Below are 24402 nucleotides of genomic sequence, written 5' to 3'. Positions count from 1 at the left end.
TGAGCTCTAATGCGGCATGCTCGTCTTTTCTTGTCGTCCGATTATAAAGTGGAGAAATGAACCCTAGGTATCTTTTAGTCCTACTGCAAGCAAAAACCCTCAGAAATTAGGACTGTGTAATTAGCAATTCAAAATGGCAATACAGCCTTGCTGTGGATAGGTAAATACGCACATTATTGTAAATATGGACACGTATTCACAAACAGCCCATCTTACCTACGGGAATTTCTCGTCGTATGCCTCGTTACTTTGTAATCAGAGCTTTCTTTTGGATTGAGATTCCAATTACTTCTTCCCATTCACAATACACACCGTCGCTTTTACTTTCGGTTGCCTTATAGGTCCACACAGTCATATGCTGCTGATTGTAAAACTAAAAAGAAGCATTTTGAAGTGTAATTAGGAGCAAGAATACACACACGCTTTCGTGTTAGGTGTACGTTCAAGCTGTTTTTCTACCTAAAATGATACAATATAAAACTCATTCATAATATTATATCCTGTACTATATAAAAGACGCAAGGTTATGCTCATGGCCAGCGTACCAGCAGTCGTAAATGTGGTGCGGTTTTGTCGAATTACCTGCATGCTCAATCGAAACGGTTTGACATGGAGCCCATGAAGGGTTCTAGCTAGCAAGCCAACGCGCAGGGTGAACACTCCCCTTGCATGGAGTATTAGTTCGAGGGCACTCAATAGCATATACAGAAATGGTTATATTGCCAGGAGACCTGCGAGGCGGCAAAGGATCGGCAAAAAATAGTTTCTTCCGCACAAAAGATTGAGCTGCCTGCCTTTCCGCAAGCATTATCTAAAATGCCCCTCCAATGCTTTTATTTCAGTTATTTTCGGGTACTACGTTCTTCTTCAGGTCGTTAATGCACGGTGACAAAAACAATTAGCGGGCCGAAATGTTCAATTTTAACGTGAGCAAATACAACCGAACGCAGCAGTGACTACATCACACTCCAAGCTTCCGGATTTAATGGTGCTACTCCGGGTCCCTAAGATTGGCTGTGCTTGGAATATTTTATTATATGCATTTTTATCGACGCGACAGGATGAAGTAATTGTGCAGGTAGTAATTTCGTTTCTATAATAGAGCACAAAATCTAAAAGTCAACGTAAAGAAATAGAGTAAACAAATAGAGACGGCTCCGAGTGCGGGCGCTAGTGTCAGTGCTCGCTTTGCGCTTGTGTGCCCTTGAACGTGGTTTAACATTTTCAAAGGTTATTATGAACCTCTCCGCGCATCGCCTCGCCTATGTTCATTTCGCTGAAATGCATGAAAATTCGTCCGTGTTCCACCAACCACTGTGTATTCGCCGCATATGGCGTATACGACCGAATTGGTGTTACTAGCGGGCATAGCAAACCGGACGTTAGATTTGGGGTTTAAGTCCGCGCCGACTGCCTCGACGTTTAAGGGAAGGTTTTTTATGGGAAGCGCCCTTTTATTCATATAACGAAATTGGAGGAGCCTCGTACTCGTGGCGCCAAGACGGCAAAATAGCGAAACTTGCGGCCACTACTGCGTTTTCATTGGTTCGGCTCAAATTACTCGTGGTTATAATTCGAGACTTGGTCAAGTTGTCTGCGTTGTATCTATGCTAGCCTCCCAATATTCAATGAACACACGGTCATTGAAGTATGTGCAATGTACGCGTGCCCGCGCCGTTGCGGTGAAGCCACCTATCTCTTCCCTGGTAAAGGGCCGCTGCTCCGTTCCGGGCACTCCGCCAGGTGGCGACCCCGGTCCACCGCACGCCTACGCTCCCTCCTCACCTCCCCCACAGCGGAAGGGTTGCAAACTGGGCTACATAGAAATATATTTTCTCGCATGAAACCAGCGCAAACCTAAACAAAGACAAAGGAAGAGGAACACAAGTTGAATCAATGTGCGTTTCCGAGCGTGAATTGTCATTACGGGCCCCATCATCCCGTCTACGCGTTGTACCGAGTGCAGCGGATGTAAACATACTGTGAGACCCAGTGACTACATCCCCAGTACTTTGGGTTATGTTACCGGTGCTTCTTCGTAATCACCCACTATCATCCGTGCTAGCCCCGATGGGCTCGGCATCATCATCACTTGTAAATAATCATCATCACCGCTTGATCCTCTTCCTTGGCCCGAGCGTTGTAATAAACGGCCACGCAAACCGTCGTCTCTCAAGTGGTGGAGCGTGATTCTTGATCCCTCGTCCTCCATCTCTGAGTGCACCCCTGGAGCTCCGTTCGGGTCGTCGCTTGATGCGAGACGCCATGCCTATGACAGCGGAACGTGCCACCGGAACCGGCAGCGGTACCGGCAGTGGAACCGGCAGCGGAACCGGTGGGGCGGGCTCAGCCGCCGTCCCACCGTACTTCGTCACCAGCCGCCAGCGGGATCCACTGATGTTCGCTGGCCTTCGTAATGAGGACGTTGACGAGTGGCTTGATACCTTCGAACGCGTCAACGCCTTTAACAGGTGGGACGACCGCGCGAAGCTTGAAAACGACTCGTGGTCCCTGGACGAAGTGGCCAAAACGTGGTTCCGGAACAATGTGCACCGCATTGATGACTGGGAGAATTTCACCACGCAGCTGCGCCAGATTTTTGGCTCTTCCTCGGCCTGCTCAGACATTGCGAAAAAGAAGCTGGATGGACGATTCCAACAACCGTGCGAGACGTACACGTCGTACATTGAAGATGTTTTGCCCTGTGCCGAAAGGTCAACAAAGACATGACGGAAGCTGATCGCGTGCGCCACATCTTGAAAGGGATCGGCCAGTTCGCCTTTAATGACCTGGCCCTTCAGAATCCGACTACCGTTTCGGATGTGAGGACAACGTGCCAACGCCTGGACGACCTTCAGTAGCTCCGTCTCCAGCAGGGTACCATGGCCCGGAACAGCGGCGATGAGGACCTCCGAGCTCTAATACGCGAACTGATCCGGGAAGAACTTGACGGCCGCACCTCTGTGCACGTCTCTTCTACCAGTCCCTACTCCTCTACACCTAACCTGCGAGAGGTCATTAGATAGGAGCTTGCCGCGTGTACTCACGGAAGACTTCCCGCAGATCTTACCCCTCCTCCAGTCACGCCATCCTATTCCGAAGTGGCTGGCAGGCCGCCTCTGTCCGTGGCAGGCGTCCCCGCCCAACCAGTTCCTGGCTACGTGGCAGCGGTCAACCCGGTGCCTGGGCCGCAGCCTTACTATCCAGCTTGGCGACCGCAGCGCCCTCAGCCCTCTTTCAACCGGCCGGTGTATTTCTACTGCGGAATTCGCGGGCACATTTTGCGGTTCTGTAGGAGGCGTTTAATTGATGAGCGACGTGGCTACGACACGTACGAAAGTGACCGACCAAACCTTCGTTACGACTACCGCCAGAGGGGTTACCCATCTCCGCCACGGTGGTCCTCTCCTTCTGCCACTTCCGAGTCCCCAACCAATTCTCGTGCGTCGCAACGTCGTTCCCCATCACCATTTCGACGATCTGTGTCTCCGCTTCGCCCTCTCGTGCATGACCCCACCCACCTCTCGGAAAACTAAGTCATGCAGTTTTTGGAGGGGAAACTGCATCTATCGGTACATTAGCAACTCCTCCAGAACACCCATCGAACTTGTTGTTAGTATCAGTTGAAGGTAACGATATCGGAGCTTCGGTGGACACTGGAGCAAGTATTTCTATTATTCGAGCTGACTTTTGTAAGAGACTACGAAAGGTAAAAACCCATGCAGTGGCCATTTATTACGTGGTGCGAATGACACGTCCATCCAACCTTCTGCCTTCTGCATGGTACGCGTTTCTATCGAAGGGCTGTGTCATCACATTCAGTGTGCGGTGATCTCGGAGTGCCCCTATAAGCTTATTCTTGGTTGGGACTTTCTTTGGTCGACTTCCGCTGTTATTTGTTGCCGCACTCCTGCTATTAGCATCACAGACGTTCATCACTCAGCTGTCCCGGAAACAAGTATGCCTCGTCTGGTGCTACGTACCGATCACGTTGTGCCCGCCCGCCAAGAGCACATTCTTTCAGTTTCCGCTGGCAAAATCGTTGACGGCGATGTGCTGGCCATTCCGTACGGCCGCCTCGTTTCACGAGGTCTTGCAGTAGCTGCTTGTCTGGTACGATTTTCCCGAGGGCGCGCCTTTATCCCTGTGCGTAATACGACCTCCGAAGCGGTTCTGCTCCCGCAAGGCTGTGCGATTGCTTCTGTTTCTGCCGACGACGTGTCCATCCTTCCGTCTGGTACTCTTTCCACAGGCAGTGGGCCTTCCATGACCGTTTCCTCTACGTGGTCTCTTGCGGTCACCATCGGTCCGGACCTTACCCCATCACAGAAATCCTCAGTACTGGAACTTTTACACAAGCACCGTGCCTCGTTCGACACCCATTCAAAGTTCCTTCCTCGCACCCCTGCAGCTACGCATCGCATCAAAACTGATGGATCAACTATTGTTCAGCGCCGCCCGTACCGAGTCTCCTCATCAGAACGGCAAGTAATTGAGGAGAACGTGAAGGACATGCTGCAGCGTAACGTTATTCGGCCCTCATCCAGTCCTTGGTCTTCCCCAGTCGTCCTGGTGGAGAAAAAGGATGGTTCCGTGCGTTTTTGTGTAGATTTTAGGGCCCTCTACAAAATTACCCAAAAGGATGTGTATCTTATGCCCCGGATCGACGGCGCCCTGGACTGCCTTCAAGGAGCCGAATACTTTTCGAGCCTTGACTTGCGTTCTGGTTACTGGCAGATACCGATGCACGAGTCCGACAAGGAAAAGACGGCGTTTGCTACTCCCGACGGCCTATATGAATTTAATGTCATGCCGTTCGGCTTGTGCAATGCCCCGGCAACTTTTGAGCGGATGATGGACTCAGTGCTCAGACGACTAAATTGGAAGACCTGTTTCTGCTATCTTGACGACGTGGTTGTCTTTTCCTCGACATTTGCTGAGCATCTCCAACGCTTGGACCAAGTGCTTACGTGCATCTCCAATGCTGGACTACAGCTCAACTAAAAAAAATGCTGTTTTGCGACCAAAAATATCAAGGTACTCGGCCATGTCGTTAGCAAGGACGGGATACGACCCGACCCCGACAAAATCGCTGCTGTTGTCGGATTCCCGCGTTCATGCCAACAAAAAGATCTGCGCAGTTTTCTCGGGTTGGCCTCGTATTTCCGACGCTTTGTCCGGAGCTTTGCCACCATTGCGGCTCCCCTCAACTAGCTCCTACAGTCCGGCGTAGCTTACGTTTGGTCGAATGAGTGCCAACAAGCCTTTGAGGCATTGAATGCCGCCTTAACGTCTAGCCCGGTACTCTGCCACTTTGATGAAAGCAAGCCCGCTATCCTCCACACAGACGCACGTGGCCACGGAATCGGCACTGTTCTCCTTCAAAGTGAGGCTCAACTCCGGGAGAGGGTCGTTTCCTATGCTAATCGTTCGTTGGCACCCGCGGAGAATTACTCCATTACAGAACAGGAACGCCTTGCCATCGTTTGGGCTGTTCGAAAATTCCGGCCTTACCTCCATGGTCGTCACTTTACAGTGGTCACAGATCACCATGCACTATGCTGGTTATCTTCCATGAAAAACTTGTCTGTGCGCCTTGACGCTGGGTTGTCCGCCTCCAACAATATGATTTTTCCGTGACGTATAAATCCGGAAAGAAGCATACGGACGCAGACGCTCTGTCTCGTTGCCCATTGTCTTCTCCGTCGACTGCTCTCCAGGAAAGCCTCGACCACGATGTCCCTTTGGCACCCATCACTTTCCCTAGCTCTGCTAGACACGGTGACTTGCCCTCGCTACAGCGAGCAGACGCATAATCCCGCCCCATCATGGACTACCTCGACGGCCATGTGCCGCCTCCGACCAGCCGTGCACGCCCTCAACTCGCCAAGTTTCAACTCCTCCATGGTGTCCTTTACTGCCAAAATTATCATCCCAATGGCAACAAATGGGTCCCTGTAGCACCTGGTCCACTTCGACGTCGTATCCTCGAAGAATATCACGATGCGGCCACCGCTGGGCACCTTGGCGTCGCAAAAACATACGAGCGAATACGTAGCCGCTAATTTTGGCCTGACCTCTCTGCAGCTGTGCCCAAGTACGTCCGCTCGTGCGCCTCTTGCCAGCTCCGCAAACGTTCGACTACTCCTCCGACCGGACTACTGCAGCCTCTTCCTTGTCCTTCGGCTCCCTTTGAGACCGTGGGCATCGACTTGTATGGACCGCTACCTGCGACCCAATCTGGGTACCGATGGATAGTTACGGCTGTAGATCATTTGACTAGGTACGCCGAAACTGCGCCTATTCGCTCTGGCACCGCCGCAGATGTGGCAGACTTCATCCTGCACAACATTATTTTGCGCCATGGAGCTCCACGCGTCCTTCTGAGCGACCGCGGCAGGGTTTTTCTCTCAACCGTTGTTGAAGAGCTTCTGCGTGCTTCGAACACGGCCCACAAAACAACATCCAGCTACCTTCCCCAGACGAATGGTCTGACTGAGCGATTTCTTAGAACACTGTCGGACATGCTCCCCATGTATATTAGTCCTGATCATCGCAACTGGAACGTTATCCTACCCTTTGTAACCTTCGCGTACAACTCCGCAAAGCAAAAGACTACCGGCTATTCACCGTTCTTTCTCGTCTTTGGCCGCTCCCCATCGATTACTTTTGAATCCAGTTTTTTCTATGCTCCTGTCGCCTCTGATGCACCATCGCATGATCAGTACGTTTCGCGGCTCGCCCACTGTCGAGACCTCGCGCGACGTCGAACAGAAATTCGGCAGCACGAACGGAAAACCCGCTACGACGTGAAGCATCGCTCTGTGCGGTTCCGTCCCGGGGATGAAGTGTTGCTATGGACACCCGTTCGCGTCCCCGGACTGTGCGAGAAGTTCCTCCACCGTTTTCTTGGACCATACCAATTCTTAGAAGAGACTTCTCCTGTCAATTATCGCATCACGCCGGTAACTCCGCCTACAGACCGCCGTCGCCGTGGCACTGAAATAGTTCATGTATCCCGCCTGAAGCCATTCAACCGCCGTACCAGCGACTGACTCGCGGCCAGGAGGCCCCTTCCGCTCGCGGAGGGAAATTGTGAGACCCAGTGACTACATCCCCAGTACTTTGGGTTATGTTACCGGCACTTCTTCGTAATCACCAACTATCATCAGTGGTAGCCCCGATGGGCTGGGCATCATCATCACTTGTAAATAATCATCATCACCGCTTGATCCTCTTCCTTGGCCCGAGCGTTGGAATAAACGGCCACGCAAACCGTCGTGTCTCAATACTTTTTCTGCCATCGACATTTTCTAGGCACCGTAAACAAATGCCCCGCGAACGTATGCAACCTTTTCACATTACAGAAAAAGGGGATACATGTGGCAGCCAAGCAAGCGTTTGTCTTCATCCTAAAGAGATTCCATATCTGCGTGGGCCTTGAATGTCACCGGTGCCTATCTAGTTTTATCATTCTGTCTTTTGTAAACTTCAGCTAATAACCAGTGTTTGTTATTGTTTGTGTTTGGTGTTTATATTAAACATTCTTTATATTAAAGTATTCCTTAAACTAGCGGATGTCCTTGTGTTCTACTGCCTTTTTTTCTAGGTTAATAACCCAGGTTTCACAAAAAATTAAGCCTATCTCTCGCCTTGGGCCTACATCCCCGCGATATCGGGTTGCTGCTCGGTACTGGGCACTACAGGAACGGGTGTGATTTCAAGGTCACTTCAAGGTGATTTCAAGCTCTCAATGTCAAATCTGGTCACCCCTCGAAGACTGACCGACGTAGCGTATTGTAGCTTTCGCTACAAAAACGACCGGGTGCCCTCAGGAGCCAGCATAGCGACGTCGGAAATATGCTCCCGGCCGGGACATGGAGTTCGCCAAGAAGCTCGCAATCAAAATGTGTAAGACTGCGGCCGTCCCGGACGCACTCAGCTTGGTGTTTTCCGATGATGTAGACATCGGTGCCGCTAGGGGGTTCCTTTTTCAGAGCGCCAGTGGGTGGACGTCGCGAATTTGCACCGTTTCATATGCAAGACTGTTGCCGTACAGCTTCAGCCATTTGTATATCCTCTGTGTTTAGAGATTCTAGAGGTATCCAACTCTGATCGACGCCCCGGCGATACGAATCGGATCACGCGAACCGTTAAAAGAACTGGGCAGTGGTGGGAACGTAATGACCGCGAGGAAGCTTTCTTCACCGCGACGGCGGTTTGTTGGAACAGTACCGGAGGCTCCTCTATCCGCTCTTGTGATCATGGTTCGGAGGACATGGTGGCGCGGCCCACAATCCCCGTCCATGATGCTGACGAGAAATGGTCACCGGTGACCAGCCAGCAGCCATGGCGCCCTCAGCAGTCTACGGTACTGCTTATCAGGGGAAAAGCAAATCTGCTCTCGGGAATAAAATTTCGTGGCAACAGGAGTAAGGAAATATTGTGTCGCACACAGCAAAGTAACCGAAATGAAGAAGAGGACATGACTCTAGGACGGTAGGGACAAAAAAAAGGTGAGACAGACGATGGTCAGTGGACGCCGTTGTACTAGCTAGTAGTTCTACACCAGTTTCAAGAAAAATACAGTAACTATTTCCTTTTCTAATGTTGGAGTCGTTTATCGGACATTTTGTTGGGGATTGGGACCCCTGGAACAAAGTCGGAGCCACGAGGTCGCAGATGAAAAACCAAACGAAGTGAAATCGGCGACTGTATCTACCCGGTAGAGGCAGCTTAGCATGCACAAGCTGAAAGACAAGAGGACGGTTCCTAGGCAGTAACACAGAAGGCATATAAACGAAGGTAAGATGGTGCTGGATGATGTGGGAACGTTGGGTTCACTCATAGAGCGGCTGCAGTCGAACAATGATGAGTTGAGCAAGCTGAATGCCGAGCTTGAAGATGCTACACTGGACAAATAGTTCACAACGAAGTCCTCAGTAATGATTTAGTACGACGACACCACCAAAAGCATGGTCGGCCAGCGTAAGGCGAAGGGTAAATCGATTCAAAGTGGTCATTTTCTGTCTGGACCGGCAGCCCCAGCCCCTATGGCTGATTCTTAGAGTGACGAGGGTCATTGACATGGAGGCTCTGTAAACCTCGCGACGCTGCTGCTGCAAAGGTTGAATGCGGGTTGTGGAAGTGGTTGATATTTTGGACGCAGTTTACGGCAGCTGTCGACGAAAACCGCAACCTCAACAACGAAGAGAATTTCCATTATCTTGAGCCGCAGCTTGGTGGGTCATGTGTGCTTCATGGATTGCCATTCTACAACTAACAGAAGATGATTATACAGACGTCATAGAAAGCATTTCGCCATGCTTCGGTGAGAACCGCCGAATTGTGCAGGATCATTTGGCGCAGCTTCGCTCTCTTTTATCAGCGGTGCCATCGAAGGTCGTTGACGGACTATGGCGACTGCTGAAACACAAGCAGTGTCATGTGCGGGGACTCGTGGCTCTACGAGTGTCTTCATGCATGGGCTCTACGATGATGGCAAACGTGCTACTATGAGCCTTGACATCAGGCATCATGATTGCTTACCACCGACCGATAGCGCACAGTTCGTACAAATCAAGGCTGACAGACGGAGAGGCCTCCGTCGGCAGAGCAGCTGCGGCTTCATTTGAGGGCAGAGCGGCTTCATTTGAGGGTGACCTTGAAGCGCTTTTGAACCGCCTTGTCTTTGATGTAGAGTGCAGAGAAGATAGCGAAGGTGACAGCAAAAGGAACAAGCTCATCCGAAAGCACAAGGTGGAAGGCAAGGTATCGGCATCCCGCCAATGGCAGCGGTGCAAAATTCTAGCGCTTCAATAGAGCCCAAGAGTCTGTTCTGCGACTCAGACCAGCCCTCTACGCTGCTATACGGCGCCAACATCAGTCCAAAGGGCTTATTGAAGAAGTGGACAGTTGACAGACAATGCCTTCGTTGTACTTGGAAGGACATTTTTCCAAATAGTGTCCTTACAGTATACTGTGCATACAGTTGAGAGGAACACACAGTGTAGACAACGCCAGGAAGTAGAGTGCCAGTAGCCTTCACTACAGCAGTCTACCTAATCTAGACACGGAAGTACTGCTGCAGGCTTGTAGGCACTAGATCCAAGGGAGTAACCAACGTGCGTAACTCCCAGCACTCGTGGATTCATGTTCAATATTTTGCCTAACTGCTCCCGCGACGTAATTTTTGGAATCGGCTTGTTTACAGGCAACAGTTCAATAATTGATCGGCAGACAATGTAGATAACTTTTCCTCCGATTACTCAGTGACACCGGAATATAACCCCGAACAACGTGCTGCTGTAAGGATTGCCGGCGATCACTTTGCTCTGCCACCCAGCGGGAGCTTGATGATCACTGTGAACTGTCAGGATGCTGCTACTGACGTCAACGCAATCATACAGAGTGACCATAGTTTGCTTCTCGGCCGTGGTGTCTATGTCGCAAGATGCATTGCGTGAATTAACCAATGCTAATCCCATGTTTTTGTCACTAATTTCACCGAGGAGTACAATCGTCCAAACAAGGGAGCTGCAATGGCGTCTTTCGAAGAAACGCAAGAAACAAGTCAAGTGAACGCGGTGGGAAACTTTGAACGCGCACACACAGATGCTTTCAAGCTGGCCCGTCATTTCGACATGTACCCGGAGCCACCGCAAGGTGGCTCTGGGTACATGTTTTCCGGGTACAAATGTCCGGGTACAAATTTTTTTTAACTTGCTGGGTGCCTGCAGTGTGTGGGTTACGTCAAACTCAAAATTACGGGAGACTCCCCTAGCAGAGGACCGAATTACAACCGACATGGAGCCCGACCTATCCGACAGTCACTGTAGCACGTGTCTTCACACGAGCGAGAAGCTATCCGGAAACAAGTCGACGACGTGCTCAGCGATGACAATATACAGCCATTCAAAAGACCTGGGCTGCTCCAGTCCTACTCGTCAAGAAAAATACGGCAAATTGAGGTTAAGGGTTAAATTCCGGTGACTGAACAAATCATCCATAATTATGTTTACTTCATGCCACAAATCGACAATTCTCTCGCACCTTTGCCACGTGAAGTACTTCTCATCAATGAACTTGAACACAGGCTACTAGCAAATTACGGGAACGAGGGAGATCGAAAGAAGACTGCACTCATATACTGGAGGGCCTATAAGAGTTCAAGGTAATGCCGTTTGGGGTAGTCATGGCACCAGCAGTGTTTCAAAGTCATGGACACTTCTATCTTGCCTTAAGTGGCACACCTGCCTCGTATTCCTCGACTACGTTGTGGTATTTGCACGGACTTTCACGAACACCTTGCAAGGATGTAGCCTGTACACGAGGCCAGCAGTACGTACGAGGCGATCCGTACTTATAGCCTGAAAATTGCCGCTTCCCCTACAAGGAAGTCATGTTTTTGGCCACGTCGTCAACGCCGCAGGAGTCCTGCCTCGCCACGCGAAAACTTCATCGATAACGAACGTCGTCGCATCCATGGCGGACTTCGTCGTAAACTTCGAACGTATTGCAGAGCCACTGACACGCTTGACGAAAGATAGCACCCGTTTCAGCTGGGAAAGTAAGAGAAAGGATTATGCGGGCTGCAACCACGCCTTCAAAGCCCGTCCATGCTCGCTGGTTTCGACGACAACACCGAAACAGGAAAACACACGGACGCCAGTGATGTAGGGTTGGGTTGATTTTCCTCGTGGAAGATCAAAGCTGTTGCGAAAAGGTAGTCGACCATGCCAGCTGCGGTCTGTCAGAGGAGGAGAAAAACTACTGTGCCTCCGTGAAAAAGTGCCTGGCTATCATATAGGCCATTTGAAAGTTTCGCCCTTCCATGTATGTAAGACCGTTCAAGGTTGTGACAGACCACCATGCGCTGTGTTGGCTCACCAATTTGACGAACCCTTCTGGCCGTCTGAGTAGGTGGAGCTTGTGCATGCAAGAACTCGATGTTAGAATGGTCTACAAGCCTGACAAGAAACACTCCAAGGCCGACTGCCTGTCCCGTGCCCCCGTCGACCCAACACCACAACATTCCTACGAATACGGCGCATTGTTCGGACTCGTGACGGAGAGCGACCTCGGCGCCCACCACCCTTCCGACCCCTAGTTCAGCGTCATAATCGACTACCTCGAAGGACGCAACGTTGCCGTGCCTAGGGCCTTCAAACGTAACTTACCAGCATTCAGCCTAAATACCTTCGTCCTCAGGAAGAAAACGTTCAACACCGGGAGGAGAACGAATTACTTTTAGTCGTCCCTGCAGACCTTCGCGATGAACTTTGGAAACGTGCCACGAGGGCCCGTCGTCCGGATATTTCGGGACTGCACGCACTATTGGAAGGATCAAAGTGAAGTCGCCAACTACAACCGATAGGTCCCACTACGTCAGTAGCTGCTGTGACTGCCAGCTACGAAAAACGCCGCCGACAATACCCGCCAGACTTCTGCAGCCGATTGCCTGTCCCATGGAGACCCGTCCGGCAGATTGGAATGAACTTTTTGGGTGCGTTCTCTAGGTCATATACCGAGAACAATTGAATTATCGCAGTGTCTACATGATGCGCTACGCAGAGACCGCCGCTCTTGCGGAGGGGACTGCAGAAGGTGTAGCGAAGTTTTTCATATACCAAGTTCTGCGGCGACATGGAGCCTTCAAGTCCGAGTCACGTACCGCGGAACGGCCTTCAGTGCTGAGCGGATGCAAGGAATATTGCTCAACAGCAACACGGATCACCGAAGAATGACTAACGGAACGTTTGAACAAGACTATTGCGGATATGCTGCCTATGTATGTCAACGTTAAATATAAGAGTTGGGACGAAGTGATCCCGTATGTCAAGTTTGAATGCAACACCTCTATTCAAGAAACTACAAGGATGTCACCGTTCAGGCTTGTCTACAGATTACGTCCGAATACGATACTCCGCGCCAGGCTTGCGCACGTAGAAGACGACAAACTTAATGCCGAAGTACAAGGATACCTTCCGCGTGTGGATTAGGCCCATTTAGCTGGCTCGAGTAGATACAACGAAGCAGCAGCTATTGGGTTCCGGACGCTACAAACTCTGACACCGATACGCCGGGTACCACCCAGTGTGTCATGTGTGGGTATGGACTCCAATGCGACGACGCGAAATCAGTGAGAAGCTTCTGCGACGGAATTTGGAACATACCTGATACCGCGACTTTTGGCGACTTGCCTACAAGGTGATCCCCGACGGTGATTCTGGAACACCACGACGACGCACGCGGGCCGGCGTCGTCCACGTGTTTCGCCTAAAACGTCACTACGCAAGATGACGGATTTTTGTTGGTTCGCACTGCAGTTGTAATTTAGCGTCGTGTCGCTCCATTCTTAGTGGGGAGGGGTAATACCGCGAACAATCCCTCGGGTGTACTCTTTTATATTTGAATTTTACCACCTGTTTTGTTTTTACCACCTCCGGTGAGTGTTATCTCTGTGCGAAGTGAAGCGCTTGTTCTATTCTCACTTTTTGCAGTACATGTTATATGTTTTTATAGGGAGAGCGTTTCGAGCCAACATTCACAGTCTAGTATAATCTTCTTTGATCTACAGTGTTCTGGATGTAATTCGACGGTTCGAGAAATACTTGCATCGAAAGATAAACTCCCGCACCACGGATGTCATGGTGTTTGACCCAACGACGCTCGCCTGCGCACGTCACTTTGTTGACTGCTGCCGCGGCTTCGGTGCCTGTGTATTCGATGAGTTGTTAGGGCAGCATAAATTTGCTCCAATAAACTTTTTTCTTGAAGACAGCTGTGTACGTGACAGCTTCTACATGATATTCAAGATGCATATTTACCATAAAATTAAGACTTAAGTAGAAAAGAAGAGCTCAGATTCCCGACTTGCGATATTATGGAGGTTGACCAGTGACACGCAGACAAATAACCACTCAGATTGACGTATTTGGCGTCTTTATTTTAGAAACTACTATTAGAATGCAGGAATGCAATTAGACGCAGCGGGTAAATACTGGATTTCTCGTTAGTTTGCCTACCTTGCTGTGTGAGATTATTATTGAAGAATTGAGATTTCTGTTGCTTTATTGTCAGCTTGAAATAGTTGAAGGAACGAAACAAACCAAGCAAAATGCGAATATTTTAAACGTTTTTTGGTTCGTAAGCATTCAGGTTTAGAGACATTGAATCACTACTACCGCGTAGCTGGTTGTGTGATATACCTTGTTGTTTTACTAGTTTGGTAACTAGTGTTTTTAAAGGTGCAATGAATGTTGCGGAGGAAACAACGACGTCATTCACATTTGTACTTTTCTTAACGCAGAGACAAAAGATAGAGTGAATACACATAATCATCTCAAATAAGCTAGAACAGCTGAAACCCTTACTGCAGCAGGCATTGTTCACAAAATGTAGCTCGGAGATGGATTAAAATACACGTAATTGAAACAATGCTTATATCAGTCGCGTATTAAATAACAAGGCAGAACTGAAGTTCGCAGTTGAAGCCAAGTCAGTTGTTTTTGACGAAATGCGCATGAGTAAATCTCCAAAGCCACTGCATATGCCGTTTCATTCTAAGGATGGAGCAAAGTGCCGGGTTTTGAGATGACGATTCTGCATTTTTGGTAACTTTTTGGAGAAATAGACCACCCGAGGTGTGTTCCTCCTAAGAGGCAGTGTCGGCCAGCTTGTTTGCAGTCTCTGGTAATGGTAATCTAAGTGGCGATTGCCTTAGGGGTAGCCACGAGGGCAATACAGGAGAATTAGCGCCGGCTCCTTTATTTGAGCGGTACCGTATTCCACTAGCCACAAGAAAATTTTTGTCCGCACAAACAAAGTCTTTCCTAAGAACAATGCCGATAATGGCGCTCCATAAGAACCACTCCATAGTGAAGCATTTATCAGATACCTCTCCTAATCACGCTTCAAGTATCTCGCCTGGAGGTGAATATATCCTGTCCACACTGCCAACAACGTCGTGCCTAGCAATCAATAATACCCCGTTCTGTTCTCTCTCACCCAACGAGCACAGCAAAAGGGATTCGACAAGGTAGACCTGCCGTGGCATTGCAGCCTGATCAAGGAGGTCACCTAAGCATCAATGACGCGTTCCATCTAACAGAAGAAAGCGCTGAAATTTAAGAGCAAATCGGGTTAAGCTTGAATTTCGTGCGGTGGCGTTCACAAAAAATACGAAGAAAAATACCCAGCTTACGTGATCGTGAGCCTCGTGGACAGCGCCCAGCGTCGGTCAGACTTGCGCTTTTGGTTGCGCAACTTGAAGTAAACAAAAAAGAATACCAGGAAAAAGCACCTAGGGCACGTAAGCGTGCCCCTCGGAAAAGGCACCAGGCGTCATCCACCTTGGCATTCGAGGACGCGCTGCTCATCGCTCTTTCAGTTATCTCTCGCGTGCTCTCATGTTCACCAATTTGAATGCATTGGCGCCTGAAGTGGCGGGAACAGAGCAGATCGCGCTACGGGCTCCGAGTTCACGAAGCCCTGTGCCGCCGATTCTGGCGCTTGCTAATGTGGTCCACGTTTGGAGATATGTGAAGGCCCGCGAACCGAAGGATCCAGGCCTGGCACTCATGAAGAACTTTCCGCGGCAAATACAGAAACGCATGTTAGGTGAACAGGCGGGCCTCCGACAAAGGAGGAGTGTTTGCAGTTGGGCTGTTTCTCTAGCCTTGTATCACTGCCAGAAGGTACACAAAATGCTTATTTCGATAGTTTTGCGTTTTTATGCAGTGCAAAGTTTTGCAGACGCATGAACCTAAATGGTATTTTTGTTTCTTAAAAAAAGCAGAGTACCAAACTGAAGAAACCGCGTAATAAAAGTGCAAGAATATAAAAAAAGGGTAAAGTAAAACAAACTGACTCACTATCGTGTTAACCCTAGATTCGTCGAATACATTATTACTCAGAATAAAGCAAACTTTGCATGTTGTAATAGCTTGAGTTTAATAACATAAGTGGTGTGAAGATAAGTAAAGAACCATAGACAATGCCACAATAACGTTGACACTCTGCAGTAAAGATTGAAATAAAGTGTACATTACTGTTCTCATGGGCATTCGTTTCAGGAATGGCGTTAGCAAATTTTATTGTAATATCTGGCAATGCGGGAAATATTTATTGTTTGCAGAAATATTTCCACGAGTTTCTAAGACAGCAAACGACTCGTGATCTCGTGTACTTTCTCCACCCTGATTTTTAAAGCGAACCTTTATTCCCCTCACAGACAGCGGTGTCGTGAGCAAACCAAAATGCAGGAACCCCCAACTTCACGCAATGGCAGAGCACATGATGCTGATGTATTGATTATGACAGAAGAAAAATACCCTTCCGTTGTCGGAGTCTAACCTAGGTTCTCGCGTAATGACGGCCGCATCTTTGCGATAACGGCATTCAGACATGATCGGTGAAGAGGCGAGGTGCCACGATTTCTCGTGAGGTATTCGTTTTATCGGTTATGAGTTCCGTCTTTCACTCGCGAAAAGTTTTCATTTAGATTGTTTACCTTTTGACATTCATTAGAGCAGCCTTGAGTTGGGCAATTCACCATTTTCTTTTCGCAGGCAAGAAAACTTTGCGTTTTTGTCATAGTCGTCATGAGACGCATGGGAGTTCATTTTAGCCAGACGGGCAGCCCTTCTTCCTCTTTTACACTTACTGTTCAAACATCAAACCCAAAGCATAATTTAGGGCGGCCTCTAATCATGTTAGCATGCCCTAGCTATTGGTTTCCTACTAAGCACTCTATTTGTAATAGTCTCATTTACATTTACTTGCATTCGCAGTCAACAAAACTAGGTAATATTCTGTATTCTTGCGACACCTGCATTTCTTTCGTGACCTCTTCTATGTTTTAGGCCCGCGCCTTAGTAACACAGATTATGCATTCAAAATGCACAAATTTACTATGGGTGATACTGCTCACTGTTTTTACACTCATGGCCGTTCTTTCCGAGAAATCTTCTTGTGAGGTATCGTTATATGACTTCTTTATTATATTTGTTTAAGCACTTCTGACTTCAGAAGATGAGAAGATGCTGTAATTGCCAATTCTACGGTGATTTATAAAGCAGTAGCGACGCCATAATCTTCAGTAGCACCGCAACTACCATTAATATAAATTGGCTAGTGGGGATAACACGTATGGCACCCGTCTGGAAAAGCACTGCGTTCAACGCTGGTTATCCTTACCCTAGAAGAACCGCGGCAGCCTAAATAACAGCGGCTTGGACACACAGCTTCGTCGGTCTACAATTCGTAGCCCGCACGTTATCAGCTTTGTCATGGTAGCGCACTATTACTCTCCCCGCCACAACACTGACAATGGCTTGAGGCGAAAATTATCCGACCTCTCAGATATACGAGGGCTCATTACGTCTTGCTCCGTCGCAAACCACTCACATTTGGTTGGTCATTTTGGAGAGCCATTTCTGTTGAACGACTTGTGGTCCCCACAAATAAAGTACCAGTTTACACTGCAGAAGTTACCTGGTGACTTCATTATCCAGATCAAGCTGCTGGCAGCTGGTTCCGGTGCGTATGACGACCTGAACGACGCCGTCTCCAGTTAATATCCAAACCCATTGACGAAAATGACAACAGCAGCTTCTGCACTTACCACCACTAGCATTACGGCATTGCCGCTCAATGCCGCTGTACAATGCGTCGGAGCCGAAATTCTCAGCGTACATCCACACGTCACAGAGTTATAAGGTCCGGAAAGAAGTTTCGACGTCGTTATGGCACTTCCTTCTTTCTGCTCCAGAACCCCATCTTTATCAACCAACGCGTATAGCGTACCGCTGCGCTACCACCTCGCAATAACGCGAGTATGTGACGGGCTTCTTGCACAGCTGCGGTTACTGAAATCACGCCCACAGATCTCACTATGGTCCTAAGAAGGCTGTTTTCGAGAATTATGGCATATCCAGCAGCATCTTTAAATATCGCAGTGTGGGTTCTGCTGACACTCCTATTTCTGTCGTGACTGGAAGAGTGGCGCCACTGGAAGGGTGGCGCCACCCCTCGGTGCTCCCCTCATTAGTGAAATGAGCGGATGCCTTTCACTACGCAGCCCATAGCCCGTTGTTTGCCATGTTTGCTTCGATGCTTTGAATGTTTTGGCGGTGTTGTGAGCGCATAAGTTCTGTGAATCGTAGTCTAGACGGATTTGGTTGGTTGTTAGATTCAATAACGGCTAAGTAAGCTTGTCGGACGCTCCTAATGTTGCCTGTGGGATACAGTGACACGAGCGCTTTTTGCAGCGACCTTCGCTTGACTCCAGTCGTTATGAGTACGAATAAAACTACTGTTACAACTATTCATTTTTTATAACTGCAATAATGGCTACGAAAACGCATTTCACGCTTCTAAGCTTAGATATGGGCTGAATTGACATCACTGCTTTTTTCGGCACTCCGCGCCTTGCTCTGCGCGATCTCAGTACGAATAAAACTATAATTGTTAGTAGTAATTTTTGTTCATTTGAATTGTATTCACCGCTTCCAATGATTACGATTATCAACGCATCCTTAACGCTGCCATGACTCGATTCGTGTGCTTAGAAGCGAGACGCTCTGGCGTACGAGTTCATTAACTGTGTGGCAGTGGAAACGTCGCGGCAGTTTACACTTTCTTTATGTAGCCGTGAGATTTTTGCCTTCGGTGTTGGTGAGCGACACTGTGACAGCACGGAAGCCTGAGACGCCAAAGGGAACTCCCACGTTTGTAGTGGTCATTTTATCAAGAGCCACAGGTATTCAACCACCCAACAGCCCAAGGTTCAAACACCCTTCACTGCCCCCCCCCCCATATCTTATTCCCATTTAACCACCTGCTTGGAATAAAGGCGGACACCGATGGTTAAAAAACGTGGCAGCGTTAAACTCAGCCTGTGTTTTTAGCACTTACGTGTTGTTTACGGCCCACCTAATAATCATGTCATGCATCGTGAAGAAACCACTAACCCGGTGCTAGGTGCGTCAAATACAAGTACAGCAGCCAGTACAAGAACTGGCCAGTGAGTTTGAGACTCTTGAAATGTCTATTACGAACAGTAACTTACGCGAGAAGGAGTAGCCGGCGCTTCTATAAAGCGTCAACCTCTCCTATTTTTTCACCAGGTATTAAAGAAGAAAAAGAAGTACAGCAGCACCATTCGTGCAGCACAAACGCATTTCCGACACTCTGGAAGCCATTAAAAATTGGAGAAGGGTGCATGATAGTTGAAAATAGGCAGAAAAATATTCCAGCTTCCATTTAGCAACGACAATGTTTGAAATTGGAGCTTTCTTCATGCCTAATGAAATGGGTAATGGTCAAAGACAAAGACGCTGTGATCGCAAGAGAAAAGTGAGCGCTTTTAAAATTCAAACCTCCATTAGTCAAACTTTAAATCCGAAGCCAACCAAGGATACCCAAACTAGACAGAGTTGCAAAAAACCATCATCGTCGTTAGACGGAGGAGTGCAGTATTTTTCAGGCGTAGGTTGCAGCTCGTAAAACGATCTCAGCAATCAGTTTTGAAACTGAGTACAGGTTTTCCGCACCCCCTGTCGGTCGTCCTTTAGCCACGCAGGAATTTTATTTGAAAAACCATCAACCACCCAGCCAGCAACCAGTGCAATTCTTGTAAACCAATGTTTTCCCACGACAAGCAATGACGTTCGACTATCATGCGGTATTTATTCTTTAGGCGATGCCTGATTACTGTATTTGGCAAATTTCTGTTGAGGTAAACACGTTTCTACGGCAGTTAAGGAACTACCAGAAGTGTCGTTCATCACAATTTCTGTTTTGGAGTAACTTTTAACTGCACCCTTCCAACATGTTCTTTCACTTGTGAAAGACGCCGTTTCGTCATCAACTTTGAAAGGCCAGCGCCGCAGCATTCCTAAATCGGCTGCACACACTGGCTTTGTAGGAGCATTTAGCTGCAATATATTTCTCGATACGCAAAACTTCATGTATGCATGAAATATTCGTAGAAATGAACGGACTTGCATATGCAGATTTACTTCCATCTTGAGCTTCGCAATAGGCATCGTCTGCTATTTTTAATTACTTAGTATCACAGGCATGGCATGCCTCACAAAGGTCACCTGCACGTTCAAGACATTGCCATCTGAAAAACGTCCTTGTGGCTAGGTACTCTTTGCAAGCCACACTCCAACGGAATGACAGAAAGCGTTGAACAGCCATGTTGCGCTGACCACCACCGGTATTACACTGACGAGCGGTTCCACACGGTCGGCTTGCTTCGCTGAAGCGACTGTGGTGCCTTACAATGGCTACCCTGGTCCCTTTACTAGTAAAAACGACGCAATCCCACAGCACCTGTATATAAAACTTCCCCTGAATGCCCAGCCTCGCCTCGTCAAGAAACGCGAGCACTAGATACGTCTTGCGGCACGACTGGAATTGTTCTATCACTACGTAAAATTGATTCAGACATCAACACGCATCACTACGGGTTGTCGCGTCCGCTATTCGAACACAGCCTAGTTGCGACTGGTTTGGTGGTTGTAGCCGGATAACTGTACCACCTCCGCAACAGAGCACGGGTGACAGGGATCTTCTGGACCACTCCACTCGAAGATTCCGACATCCCTCTTGCCAACTCGGATTCTGCCGCTTCAGCAGCCACAGACTGGTTGGAGACTTTTGGAGCCCAACATATCCGCGAAGTTAAGAAATCCTCCATGCGCGAGCGTCACACCATGATTCCGATGGGTGAACGGCCACAAGAAACGTGAAACACACCTATCGTAAGCCAATCTCATCAGCCGCGCTTTCGTGTGTGTTTTTGAAGACCCTAGCTGTAACGGTCTACATTCATACGCCAGGCCTCCCAACAACAGCCACCGAAAAACACAGTAAGCCATGTCAGGCAAATTAAGGAGGTATAAAAGACATGTTACAAGATCTAGACGAACACCACGCTTCAATGTAGTGTTCGGTAGGCGTCTTTAAAGGAGCTAACCCGGCAGCCTAACAAGAAGACCAGGGGAGCTCACATACACGTAGAAATAAAAAACGCATGTGCATGTTATCAGAGCTCTACGCTGGCCCTCCCATAAATTACAGGTGGAAACGCGGTAGTACAAGCTCTCCAGACCGCCAAGAAGCCACAAAGGTCACACCAAACCCCAGTCAAACCCGCACGTTGGCTGTGATTGAGCTGCGCCAGGCTTCATTTTTTCGCGGTCCATGGCGTTACGTCTGAAGTTCGCCCAACAAACCATTGTAGAGCTTGCCCCACCTTCCGCAGTGCTTTCTGGGTCGCACTCCAATCCTAGACCACTTTCTACCGATCTGTGAAACCCTTGCAGGATATGAAAAAGAACTGCTGACTGAACTTTTTCTGACTGCAGTAAACATTTACGTGTTCCTGTACAGACTACTAAGCTTGTCCTAATATTCCGCATAGGCCTACAGTACCACAAAAAGCTGCTGTTTGTCACCCCCCGCCGGCGTTTTAAAAAAACTAGTTCTTTAACTTTTACTGCGCAGGGGGTTTCGGGCGGGTGCCACCCTGTATCGACGCCATCATCTCCCTATGTAATCATTCTCAACCGCCTTCTGCGGGGAACAGGGTTTGCACCCAGATGAAGCAGTACATCTCCCTACGATGCTCTATGCTACCATGCCACAGTTTTCGGAAACTCAATAAATGTGTGCTCAGCTACATTGCCGCGTCGGACACTTACAATGCCAAGCACACTATCTTGTGCGGACGCGTTTTTTCACACGCTGTCTCATTTTGGTACCTGTACACTTGGGCTACACATTCTTACATGTTTATCGTACGCTCGCTGAGGTACAATTGAAGCTTCGTCTGTGTACATATTGTTTGGTGGGTGATACCATGGGTGAAATACACTAGCTTTTATGCCTTTCTGGGGAGTCTTGCTGTGGCAATATTGCTTCGTTGCGAATTGTAAAACGTTCTTGTATAATACTGTATGCGAGTATGCAATCTCCAGTTTGTATTTGTTTCATGGGGAGAGCTTGAGAAAACTATGTATTTTTGTTGTTTCCTGTGCCATAAAAAACACGGATTACGTTCTACTCAAGCTATATCGTTCTGTGCAGGCAGAAGCTTAAGCACCATTCTGAGAAAACTTACTAACGCTACTTGGCAGTTGTGCCGTAAAAAAACAAGGTAAAATGAAGTAAGAGCCCAACAATAGTTGAGCGTACCAAAGAGCCCTCATACAAGCAGACAGGAGTAGGTTCAACGCCACTCCAATAAAGCAAAATTTTTGTGTTTTGAACCAAATAAAAGTTTCTGCAGCTGGAAGTGAATATCAGTGGTTAGAGGCTCATTGAGTAGTCACAGATGCATGTTTCGCTACGACGTGTATGTATCCACACCGGGTTCTAACCATTTCAGAAAAAAAACTGATTGCGCAGGGACGATAGCAACCATTTTTGATTCTCATTACCAGTTCAATATTTTTGGCTTCGGTAAATCTACTCTTATGAGCAGTGTGGTACAAAAGTTGGTAGCCGTACAGAAAAATAACATGTTCGTTTGTAGAGATGCTAATCAATTCACTGTACCCATATAGCACTTGAGTAACAGAGATGAGATAATTTTAGTCATTTTCCTAACCATGCGCATGTATAATCTCCGAAGAAGGAAAATATTGATGGACTTGAAGTACAACAGGCAAACTTGGCACATCTTATTCATAATATCAACAAGCACATTGAAGGAAAAATTGAAGAACAGTTTTCTGGCCCGGAATATTGTAAGCAACATTTCCCACGTAACAAGTGCCAACATCTAGGAAGTCCTTAAAAGGAGGGCTTGTATACTTTGCAAGAAAACGTTCTGCTTGAGCGTGATATTCACATGGGTTTGACATGTTCACAATAAACATTTTTAGATTGTAAGTGAACAATGTTTCGCAATAAACAGACCAAGTACAACAAGCATTTGTGTGGTCAGCCTAAGCGCAATGAAATGAATGTTCATCATATTAGCAGAATACATTCTGAGAACAGCATAGTGAAGTGATGCTAGGAAGCCGAACAAGGTGTTTATACACATCTTAAGTTCACAATACACTAAATGTTCTCATCGGCGAGTGTCAAAGATGCTCTTATGAAAAGACAATATAAACATTAGGGCGAAATCATACCCAGAATGGAGGTATTGGTGGAAGACTTGAAGGAGGGTCCGGGAAACGGCTTGATTTGTTTGACGCTGTCACCAAAATAGTAGCAGACAACGAACAGAACATGAGCATATTACTGCTAGACATCTTGAACTGTTCAACAAGTGGGTGTAAAATTGATTTTACGACCTATATCTGTTCTTCACGGTAAATGAAACATTGCAAATTGCAAACACCGCGCAGATACAAAAATAAGAATGCTTGTGAAAACATTGTGAAAAAAAAAACCGTTCGGTTCTTCTAAAGACAGACCGCAGGTCTTTGAAGATTGTAAAAATGTCATCCTTGAATGGTCAATGCAACGCCCCACATTTTGAAACTGGGGAAATTCATAAAGTTATGTTTTGAAAAGTTCATGTTATGCGTCACTTCTGTGCGCGCGAAAAGTGACCCGGTGGCCAAGTTTGCAATGCAAAGTGGTAGCAATATTTCTTTCACGCGTGCAAGTATTCGCTCGGCGCATTTATTCAGTTACCTTAGCAGAAATTTGATGAACTGCACAGATGGGAAAATGAAAAAACACAGCTGTCTTGTTGGCAACATTTGCTATTAATAAAGTATTTCTGTCGCAGTCAGGTAGTTGTAAGGGGCCGGGGGTGTATTGTCATCTTTTGTTCGCAGTGGCAAAACTACTAGTGCTATAATCTCCATGAAGTGTTAATAATAAAGCAAATGGTATGGCATTTTGTTAGTTACCTCTGTGTTGGAAAATGTTTGTTTTGTTTCTGAATTCTACAAAATAAAACGTTTGGCATCCGCTGTGTTTCTAGTGATAAACGTTTGTGTTCAGCTACAGAAATTAAGCACAAAATTGGCAAGAAGCGTGAGATTCCTGATAATCGATTGCGATTTTGAAGATTGTGCAGAAGTGATGTTGTTCGTCGGCTAAGAATATGCCAATATTGACGACTCTTATGAAAATTACCAGTCTGCTCTCATTTATATTCAAGTGCTCACGTCATCTGGGCAGACAAAAAGAAGATCACTATTGCCTTTTTTTGCAACGAACTATAAAGATCGTTCGAATCTTTTTGAACTTTTGCAAAAAGAAGCACTTTTTCCGTCCGCCGCTTTGTAATACGCCGCCGCTGTTGTCAACCTGCGATGTTTACAGATAATTCTTGACGGAAAAAATCTTTAGTGCACTACCGTACTTTTTTGTGCATGCTATGTGGTCTGCGTCCTGTACCTTGTACAATAAATTGTTTTG

General features: G+C 47.7%; 1 long non-coding RNA gene across 1 annotated transcript; it reads right to left on the bottom strand.

The window, feature by feature from the left end:
- On the bottom strand, nucleotides 1–23344 carry LOC144141421 (uncharacterized). The gene is made up of 3 exons (XR_013316591.1): nucleotides 23157–23344; nucleotides 217–373; nucleotides 1–83 (listed from the first exon to the last, which is right to left on the bottom strand). It is a non-coding gene; the product is annotated as an uncharacterized LOC144141421 (long non-coding RNA).
- Nucleotides 23345–24402: the final 1058 nt, after the last annotated feature.

This window comes from Haemaphysalis longicornis, unplaced genomic scaffold, assembly GCF_048455015.1.
Source record: "Haemaphysalis longicornis isolate Haplotype H1 unplaced genomic scaffold, Haemaphysalis longicornis Haplotype H1 scaffold_6, whole genome shotgun sequence".
NCBI classification, from domain to species: domain Eukaryota; kingdom Metazoa; phylum Arthropoda; class Arachnida; order Ixodida; family Ixodidae; genus Haemaphysalis; species Haemaphysalis longicornis.
The sequence above is the reverse complement of the archived record's forward strand: the minus strand, read 5'-3'. Positions and strand labels throughout refer to the sequence as shown.